General features: G+C 37.6%; 1 pseudogene; it reads right to left on the bottom strand.

Annotated features, from left to right (window-relative positions):
* Positions 1-656: 656 nt before the first annotated feature.
* LOC140245189 (uncharacterized) lies at positions 657-9798 on the bottom strand (annotated as a pseudogene).
* Positions 9799-11615: the final 1817 nt, after the last annotated feature.

Raw genomic sequence — 11615 nt, 5'->3', positions numbered from 1 at the left:
TTCGTATATACATCATATATTTGTGTTTGCAGGTATTTGTCTAATTATCAAGATCTACTTGAAAATGAGAAACCTCATCTCAAGAAATTGCTGTTGTAGAACAGTCAAAAAAAAAAAAAGACAGGGTACAGTGAGTTTTCTTTCAGATGAAACCTTACTCTGAGAAGCCCGACCAGTAGATGTCAGAGATGTCTCTTTGTGGTCTGCCATCTTCAGATTCTTAATTGACGTGTTTGTCCTCACTCTCTCTTCAGGTATCTCGAATTTCCAGGCAAATTTGCTAAGATTGCATGACTTGGCAGGCGTATATTCACTGAAGAGTACACGTATCAGCAAGACTGCCTTGCTGCAGATGCGCGTTGCGAATGTTCGCATCTTGTGTGTGAGTCCGAAGTTTACCGAATTAGTATGTCTGTCGTCAAGCAAGAACTATCTTAATTTTGGTATTTGTTAGTTTGTATCTTTGCTCTCACGCTTCTTGGTAAACATAATGTGCATTGAGTCTTAATTTACGGTTATTCTGACAGCTTAATGACAAACATCCTCACTCTTTGATGACTACTTTGCAAGAGGATGTGTAGCTTTCTGGTATCAAAGGAAAAACATGTGCACCGGTCTATTCACAGCGTAGGCTTGCTATGTCACAGGTGTACATGCTATTGCATTATCCTGGTAGAGTATTCATGTACCCTATAACAGTCATTTTGATCTACTGATGTTTCATACAGGCTAAGATATTCATGAGTTATAGGAGAAGTTGTCTGTGCTCCAGTATGTTGACATGGCATCTTATCTGCCTCCGCAATGCCATTGTACACGCGATATGACCTCCTCTGTTGAGTCGACGGAGTTCTAAGTTTGTTGCCCGGATGGTCAGGTAAAGGGCGACTCACTGTGCCAGATTCAGCACTGGTGGGGTTTAGCGAGACACCACGATCAGTCTCCCTCGTAAGCTGTAGCTGCCCGTTATTTGACTGGTTTGAAGCTTGTGAAGGCCTTTGTCTTCTGCTGTGAACATAGATGTGGTGATGAGGGAAGTTGATACTAAATAATCAAAATTGATATCAGAATCGACTGAATTAAAAAAAAAAAGTTTCATTTTATCATTTTCATATAGTGTAAAGGGTCGTTTTTATTTGGAAAGGAGTGAAGTTCCTCAGTACTTTTCTCTTGCTTACCTGATGAACAATATCGTTTATTTGAATGAGGCAATTCGAGGCAAAAGCACATTCATTGGAATGCTCTTTACAAAACTTACACAAATATAATATAGAAACAAACTGTTTTATGTACATTCCGTTTACAATGAGCTCACAATTTGCACTCAGGTGCCCTAGGAATAACATCCGAATATTTAACAGTACACACATCACTGTATTTATATCGGAACCTTCAACCGATAAAAGTTACATGAAATACTTATGTACTACAATTTTGATGTTAATGATATTTCTACTGTTTGGAAATGAAAGCAAAAAAGAAAAAGAAAAATGGATGGATGGATGAATGAATGAATGAATTAGTTAATTAATGGTTGGTTAAACCTCCTTCCTATCCGAAATATGTAAAAGTGTTTGTTGTTTGATCTATGTGTGCATTATTTTTATTTTAGTTGTTTCTGAGTCACCTGTTGCGTAGTTGATTGCACAAAGCAATGAGTATTGATGATGCGATAATGACACACAGAAGGGTTCCCAGGGCAATAACTTTTGTCTGGTGAGCATTTAGACCTGAAAGAGAAAAAGTCACACATAGGCCTAACCTTCGAGAGTAAATCACGAAACAACTGACTAAACAGTTATTACAGGAGAGCTTTACAGTTCTCTGCACTTGTGGAAGCTAATGTTTCAAGTGCTGCTACAACAGTGACTCTTTGCTCCGTGCAGTCTATACATCCGTCTGTCCTCATTTTGTATCTTCAGCGTCAATGCGCAGAGGCTTGTTTATTTGCCAATTTAAAATGCCATACTATCATCAATGTTATCAACGCTGCAAACGTTTTGCCATTCGTGCATGATTTGGAGCAGATGGAAGGCATTAGGCTCATAACGTCAGTAGTGAATTTTATGTTGACTTCAGCATGTTTGAAATATTTCTCAGGAACCATAAAGCACAGCCGTTTACTTTGCTACATAAGAGGCAAACAATGTAAGATAACTGTTCAGGTAATGTCTGCTGGATTTTGCAAAGCCTTTTAGAAGGAACATTTCACATATCATTAGAGGTAATATCACAAGCAAGGACAAAAATTATCTAACTTCATTTCCATACGAGCAACACACATGATTCACATTACAGGAAGTGCTACATGCCTTCTATTTGTAGTATTCTTCGCAAAATTCAAACTGTCAGGGGATGAAAGATGTCATTCACGCCCTACAGAATGATGTCTTCAAAATTATGTATACCCTTATTTTTTTCTAATTATGACACTTTCTTATAGTCTGATAGATCTGTGGTGTCACTCAGCCCTCGCTTTGATACCCTAGTCATACTACTACGATGTACGATATTTCCAGTTTCATATTTGATACAGCATGACAAGAGAAATATCAGGATCTTTATTTTAGAGACTTTCCTGACTTTAAGTAAACTCAGACATTAGTCGTAATTATTGATCAGATCGAAACTAGTTGTTTGTCATAAAACATTCAGTGCAATGGATTTCGCTACGTTCTCATGAGACTTCTGACATAAAGAGATAAATAATTAAAAAAAAAAATTAAGGCTAGCCAATGAGGGTAATCTCGATGTGTCTACTGTTGTGATAATGAAGTGAAATTCCAGGTAAAGGTGGAGATACCATGGAGTGGAAAGGCTGGGCCGGTTTGGGATATATTCGAGGATCCCCGGAGCGAATTGTGTACAGTTTTATCACTGATCTTTATGTGCACATCCAAAGAATCTCGGTTGAAATCGACCATTACCGATGTGCGTACGCTTTGATGAACATATTCGCTGGCACTCGGCTGACGGGCGCTATTCGTGGCCATCGAATGTACCCCGGTTGCAAGTAAATGAACATATGGATTCAATCGGATCACCCATGTTTCCTAACGCTATCGAATATTTAAACCCAAATTTACCTTAGCTGGGGTATGAGAATAAAGTACCCAAAAGACATACGAAAGTGCGATCATTCCATCGTGCACTGTAAGCGTAACAGGAGCCTTATTCATCTATCCATATATGACATGGGGTGAGAGATGCCTCTCTACAACATACCCATTCTGGAGCAGGACGGGACTGAAGCATTCCAAACCGGGAAGTAAGTTGACCAGCCAGGTAGTCCCACACACTGTAATGTCGCGCTGCCATAGATTACGTAACCTTCTGTACAGGTGAGAGTTAATCTGGACACAAATTCCGTTATACTGGAGTCCCAGTAGCCATGATACACTTGACCGGGATCATCACAAGACCTGAGTGGACCTATAGAATGAAATCGGGGAAAAAAAGTTTTTGGGAATCATGTAGAAATTTACAATTTCATTTTTCTCTGGTTATTTTCTATGGGATCGCACGAAGATGGGCAATGTCCATACATCAGAGTTTCACAAATATGCTATAGACAACGAAAGAAAAAAATCTTCAGAAAATAGGCCGTTCCTCGTTTTTCTTTCGACCGATTATCACACATTTTGTATCAGTAACAAAAAATTATACTAAAAAGTACCTTTATCAGTCCCCCATAAAAAAGAATAGAAAATTGCATATTTGATTGTCTGCATTTTCAGTTCCGTGAGACTTGTGGAAATGTTTGTTTCTATATAGTATGGTATTATGACGCGACATTGCCTGTGTGAATATTAATATCCGTAAATCTTGACTGCAATTAAACTAATGGCAATATAGGGCCTATTTCTGGTTATTGTCATCTGGGGAGTCTTTTTATGTGGGTTATAAGCATTACATGAGAACAGTACCCGTTGTACTGTTGGAGTAATTTTAATTCACGTACAGTGTATTTGATCTCCAGTAGATATTACGAAACCTGTTACTGTTCACGCTTTATCTTACCTTTACATTTCAGTCTGACAGCCTGTTTCAAATGACACCTTCTCGTTGCAAGTGAACAATCCATCAAACGCCGTTTACCTGTGAGAAGATTTTTGAGAGTCATTTACTATGATCTGCAATGGATCATAAATTATTACTGTCCTTATAAGATTATAAAGGAAATCGACTGGAGAGAATAATCATTGTACTGACCTTCTCTTTAGAATTACCCCGTATCAATAGTACCGACCGAACAGATATATCATCTGTGTTTAAAGACATTAATTTTCATACCATTTGCAGATGAAGCAGAAAATCCACCATTAGTGCTTTGAAATAGTTATAAAATATTAGTTTGGGATTGAAACAAGCAATATAAAAATTTGAATCAGGAAAATCAATGTTAAGTATTGTTAAATATGCAAAATGTAGTTATGAAATTGTTTCTAGACTAAGCCGTCTGCAGTTATGATTTATTGAGAAAAATAGGGATATCGCGAAATTTTTATGTGGTAGGATGTTTTGTGATACAACTGACCTATACATATGTATCAATTACGATATCTCGAACATTTTTGAAACACTGCTCCCGATAGTAAACAGGACCTTTGACCAAATGTTCCCCTTTGTTCTTGGATGAAAACACATGAATTTAATGTCATGACATCGACGTCTCTCTGGCCTCAAAGCAGAGCAGCAAGCCTAATCAATCTCAGAGGACTCCTTTTAATATTCAATATCAATACTGTACACGGTTACAGTGCAGTAACACTTTAATGGACTTGCACAATACTTCGGTCACCTTCTGGACATGACAACCATTGATTGTTGTTTGCTCTTGCTGCTCTGGGCAAACTCTGAGCTGTAAACTCTTCCGCCGCTGGGAAGCCAAGCTCTCCACACACCAGTTCTGCAGCTTTGGTGGTAAAGTTGTCGAAACAGACATATGTGTCTGGTTCAAAGATCACTAACCCTTCTAGGAGAGAGCGTCCGTCAATCAGCTTCACAGTTGGTATTCCTCGAAAAGGAAAATTAATGAACAACGTTGCACAGGTAAATTGTATTTTCTGATGATTGACATTCAAATGACGTTTTGATACGGATATTGCATTTGTGACCCTCTACCACAAAGCAAACATAAAGTCGCCAGACATGGATTTTTAGTTAAGGGCAGATTCTGAAAGTGCAGACTCTGAGCTTTAAAATGATGTATAACTCAATTCAAATTGATTTTCTTAACCTATATAAATACTGGAAAGAAAGCACACACTCTGGAAAGTGTGAACTGAGAAAAGAGTTCAGGGTCTATTCAAGTGTTTAATCTTTACTAAGCCGTGCTACCTGTACCATGAATGGGACAAAAACATGATGTTAACCACTGTAGGACCAACAATTAAGGGATTATCAGATTAAGTTGAAATCGAGCATGGTCTATTACCACATTCTGGCCATGATAAATGTCAACGTTCAGAGCAGTAGCACCATCCTTTCAAAAGTTATTAGAGTTGAAAGTGAAGAGGGTGCAAAGGATTTTCAAGAAATGAAAGGGGCCTCTAAGAAAAACCTGATCATGATACTCTACTAAAAAGGGGGTTGTAGAAAAACTCCTGAAAACCCACTTTCCCATTCAATTTATGATCCAAAACTCTGGAATAATGTAGGAAAAGAATAGCTCTTTCAGAAAATATGGAAAACTCAACATTAACTCGGTTCACCCATTTCACTTTTCTCGAGTCCTCATGTAAAATCAAGTGGTGCGACTTTTTGTTTGTTTTGTGATGCACGGCCACATTTGTTAAAATTGCCAGATAGATTGTTGGTTTAAAGTAGAGATAGAAGAAAGACGATCGTTCGTTTTTCAAAATGATATCGTATTCCTCGATGTGAAATGCACCAGAAAACCATCAGCAAACCAACACACACACACACACACCCACCCACACACACACACACACACACACACACACAATAGGCCTAAAATACAAAGAGAGGCGTTTCTTTGGGGGTTTTATCATGGGGGTGCGGTATTTATTTCTGATGGATGGCAGAGACTACATCTGCAGATGTCGTTGGAGAATAATGTTGGAGTGTATGTGGTAAGATTGACCAACTCCCGCCGCACCATGTGTGTGTGTGTGTGAACATATAGATAACTCATAACGTGTGCAAACAGAATTAGGTACACTATGTGATCTCTCATGGAATCTCCAAGGCACCTAAGAGAATCGCGGGGACCTAGTAACCACTGGAGAGTTCTAATCAATTATTCCACTGGCATGAATAAACCGCCAAGTTGTCTCAGTACCTCTTATTATAATATATATTATGTTTAATTACTCTCGTATCTGCAGCTATAGCTGTTAGTCAAGCACGCACTTCATCGGTAGATGTATCTAGGTGATCCAAAAGTGTGATAAATATCACTATCATTGTCAGATTGAGTTTTAAACTATCACCTCTGTCACGAAGTGCCGCCGGAGGCATTATGTTTTCGGGTTGTCCGTCCTTCCGTCCGTCCGTCCGTAATGATTTTTATTCACGGCGAAACTTAAAGTGCTACAATGTCACTGTTTTCTCCTGATCTTGGAAATGGTCCAGTGTATCTTCATGGAACTTAGAACATGTGTATGTACTGTCTTACAATGCTAGGATGTTAGAATTGATGTGGATTCATTGTTTGCACATTTAGTCTTTTCCTAAAAAGGCAATTTAGAACTATTTATTTTAGATAAAGAGGAAGTTTATTCGTATTGATAATTATTCAACATAATGTAAACGGGATGAATACTTACCCCCATAACACTCTACACTCATCTTGAAGTTCACTGGGTAGACATATATACCATATCGAAAGCTGAATCTGATGTGTCAGTGATATAACAGGGGAACTCTGATTATAATTCAAAATCACAGTCAGAGACGATTTGTTAGCTATTTCTTCCAACATGTAGAATCCCATCACTTTGTTGTTGAAAGATTTCATTTTAGTGAGAATTCGCCGTCCACGAGGTGCCTTTATAACCCAAGTATCACCGTTGGTAACACAGCTTTCGTCACACGATACCTCGTGCTCTAATTGCTTCTCCGAACAGCTGAGAGTAAAATCTACGGCAGATGAAATGATAAAGAAGAGTTATGTAACAATTCAATGTATAAACTCGTGAATCTGTCAGGAGATAACGATAAAAACAATCCCTCAAGGAATATTGGAAGTCGTGCAGTTTAGTTCCGCAACGTCGATGTCTAAAGAAGGGAAAGTAAAATTCTGTGTCCCACTATTTTATATAAGCGTATTCACCAACCGATTAAATGTGTGTGTGTGTTTTTTTTTTTTTTTGCCGCAGTTGAACTCTTTACATAATATTTCAAATAAAAAACTTCTTAAACTGACAATTGATACCTAATTTTCCAAATTATCAAGCACTTTTGATGCATATTGACACCTATAGGCCTAGATGTAATCTAAGATGAGGCTTATATAATTTTGCTTTCAAAAAAGCGTCCCATTTAGTGCACATGCAACGGAAGCAAGGGACTTAAAATGACCCATGCAATAATGCGCCAACGAGAACACTATAGATATACTTTAGATACTTACACTTTGTATTGCCTTTAGACAATGAGAAACTGGGATGAAAGAGGATGAAACCAGCAAAGAACCATACTGGGAAAGCCATTTTCCTCAGCTCGATAGCGATATTATCAAATCTCCACATCCGGTAATTGCTCGTATTGAAGCCTCAGTCTCAATGCGGAATATCCCAAGGGATTCATCGTACAACACTAGACAAATTTCAAATAAAGGTATACTCCAGCACGATCTACGGTTCATGTGCGAACGCTACATCTGTTGATGTCGTCAAAGAATAACGTTAGAGTGTATGTGGTAAGACCGAGTACCTCTGCCACACCCAGTGCGTGTGTGTTTGTGTTCATGCAGATACTATGTAACGTGCTCAAACTGACAATTATACAGAAGAATTGCATTGCGTGATCTTACCCGAAATCTCCGAGGCACCAAAAGAAACAGGAGGACCTACTGTAACCACTGGAGAAAGAGCAATCAATCATTCGATTGGTATGAATAAAACGTCAAGATGTCTCAATAACTTTTATCATGACATTATGTTTGAAAAATCACTTTCGTATCTGTTGCCACAATTATTCAAGCACTTCATCGGTTCATGCATCCTTGTGATCCACAAGTGTGATGAATATCACCACCTTGTGACTCTAGTCATTGTTTGATGAGTTTTATTACCGTATCAATGGGGACGGCAGGCTCGCTTGTGGTTGCGGTCCGACGAGGAGGTATTGCTGTGGACGCTTAATATGACCGCATCCCTCTTATCTCTCCCCAATCATCCTTAATACCCGTTGGCCTACATAATTTTACTAGTGTGTTTATAATATATATATATATATATATATATATATATATATATATATATATATATGTATATATATATATATATAATGGCGTTTTAATGCCATTTTAGGTTTTAATCTCATTCACTTCTGTTCGTTATTGATCAGTGACTACCAGGAAAGGCTGACTATCAGGTAGAGTCTGATTGACTATCAGGAAAAGTCTGATTGACTACGGGAAAGACCGTTGACTATCAGGAAAGTCTGATACAGTTTTTCATCACAGACAAGGCACAACTACTGGCTGGGATGTCTCTATGGGGGCCGGAGGTGTGAGTTTGCGTCAGTGAAAGACAAGATGAGGTGGGTCTCTGAACCGTTTATCTTCGTTATAGTAAATCGGAGCATGACGTTGGCAATGTAAGTCCATTGAAAAGCTATCAGGGATTCATATTTGTCATGTTTTTTTAACACTGATTTCATCCTTTCATCTTTGGCTCTTCGTGGAGGGAACCAGTCCATGGATGCGTCGTTGCTAAGCCAAACGCGCACATACACACTGCGCGGTTACCATGCACTGTGACAGCAACTACCAGTCTAGACGCATTCCATCACAAGCAGGTTAGTTTTGAAATCCGTCCGACCAGGAGCAGACCTATACCCTTGTGTGTATGTTCTGCTTCAGAAACGGATTTTTTTAATCTAACAGCACATCGCATCCTGGTCGCTGATGAAGAATGCGATGACTAACCTGTTTGGTGTCTTGTCTCAAAAACATGCGCTTAATTTCCTCGCCAGGATAAAGCGTTTTAATGCCATTTTAGGTTTTAATCTCATATATATATATATATATATAATATATGTATATATAATTGTAATAATTACTTAGAGGTAAAAATAATGCGTAAGTCTCTACATGAAGGCAAATTGTCAAGATCTGATATCAGGAGCAAAGAAGGATATCTTGTTTTTGCTAAGCTTTCGAGGTATGCCGTCATTGGCACTGAAAACTGTCGTGTCTAGTGGCTAATGATTGACGCATTTTTGGCGAGTGTTCGAAAAGATACTGTATTCACGTAGATATTAAAGCAATTGTGTATTTTCTCATATTGCCAAGTTACTTTATTTGAACAGCACTCACAAAATATCATACGAAACTAGTTTTTGAAATGGATGTGGAATCATGAGGGAAGGAAAACTAATTATTTTTTTCCATCAACAAAAAGACTCATGCTTGATATCTTTTTCTTAAACCATTTGACATCTTTTTAATTTAATCAATATTGCAAACAGAATTTTTGGCCTCAAAGTTAAACAAGCGAGAAAAAATGAAATTGTGATTTGAAGGAAAATCAGACTTCAATTTCCAGTCAAGCCTCACCCTATCTGCAGATTCCTTGGCTTCCGTTCAGCATGCATGATGACAACCATAGGGACGAAATACACGAAATACAGCATCAGCAGCCTTTAAAACATTCACGTTTAATATTCTGTATACGAGCTTTGAATTTTGGGACTTATTATCTGCTCGATTACTGTTATCACTTGATAACGGTGTATGTGTGTGTGCATATGTGTGAGTATGTGCATATTAATAGAGTCACTGTAACTTAAAGCCTGTAACTTAAGTCGCTGTAACTTAAAGTTATCTTTTTAATCGTAAATAATTTGTTTTGTTTCAGTCTAAAACTTCTTCTTATTCCAATATTACCTATGGTGTGCCCCAGGGCTCAATCCTTGGACCTATTCCCTTTTTTTTTTTTTTTTGATATATAGAAATGATATTATTAGTTCATCACATCTTCTTCATATCATATTATTTGCAGACGACACAAACATATTTTATTCAAACAAATGTATAAATACTCTAATCGACACTCTGAATAACCGAACTGTCAAAGGTATCTTTGTGGTTCAAGGGCAATACGTTGCCACTGAACGTTGATAAGACATGTTTCATGCATTTTAAGAGCCCTCAATCCCTTACCAATCACACAATTGATATTTTTATTGATAGTGTACTTATTGGTGAAAAGAGATCTACCAAGTTCTTCCAATAGGCGTTATAAGTAAATGATTTTCATATTTATCAATCCGCTATTTTTATGTTCAAATACTTCAAAAATTCACTACCATTCTTCCATGATACTTTTATGTCAAATAGTAAAGTACATTCCTATCCCACTCGTCATTGCAATGACGTTCATTTAAATATCCCGAAGCTACTTGCCACCCATGGATCTTTCTGACACCACGCACCGGGTATATGGAATTCTCTCCCCGAAAGAATAGAAGCATGTGCATCAATAATGTTCTTTTAAAGCAAACATGAAAAAGCACATTATATGAAATTATGGGTATTAGTAGCTGATATTCGCCTATTGTAACCAAAAAATATTTTAATTTTAATGTTTTCACACCCCCCCCCCCTCCATACACCAAATTATTGAATAAACATAATCAAGTTTTGTTATCTTAAAAGGCACCTCGTATCGCGCGTATGGCAAGCCTTTTTTACATTTAAAGTTAATTTCTGATATCACGAATTCCATTTTGGGATATCACAAAATCAAATTTTTGATTTTTTTTTTTCGCAAAGAAATCATTTGATTTCGAGCAGTAGTTTTGCGCTGAAATTCAACAGTAAATTCTAGCGTTAGTTGAGCGCAGAAATACACAGGGAATTCGAGCATTAGTTTGGCGCTGAAATTCAGCTGTGAATTCGAGCGTTAGTTGAGCGCAGAAATACACAGAGAATTCGAGCATTAGTTTTGCGCTGAAATTCAACTGTGAATTCGAGCGTTAGTTGAGCGCAGAAATACACACGGAATTCGAACATTAGTTTTGCGCTGAAATTTAACTGTGAATTCGAGCGTTAGTTGAGCGCAGAAATACACAGGGAATTCGAACATTAGTTTTGCGCTGAAATTCAACTGTGAATTCGAGCGTTAGTTGAGCGCAGAAATACACTGTGAATTCGAGCATTAGTTTAGCGCAGAAATTCCTATGGAATTTCAGGTGTTATCTTTACATAGTATATAACGATAGTTACAAAAAAAAAAAAAAAAAAAAAAAAAAAACCTAAATGAAGAGTTTTGGCAACTCGTCTTCATTTAAAGTGATTAGGAATTGGTTTTAAAAGAATCGATAAAAATAAATCGTTAAGCAACATTACTTCAAAGTCACATATTATTATATTCTTATTTTTCACCATTTCTCGCCACTGATTTGGCAGAGACTGGTTGACT

This window comes from Diadema setosum, chromosome 22 (genome assembly GCF_964275005.1).
Source record: "Diadema setosum chromosome 22, eeDiaSeto1, whole genome shotgun sequence".
Classification (NCBI taxonomy): domain Eukaryota; kingdom Metazoa; phylum Echinodermata; class Echinoidea; order Diadematoida; family Diadematidae; genus Diadema; species Diadema setosum.
This window is presented reverse-complemented; position numbering and strand designations above follow the sequence as displayed.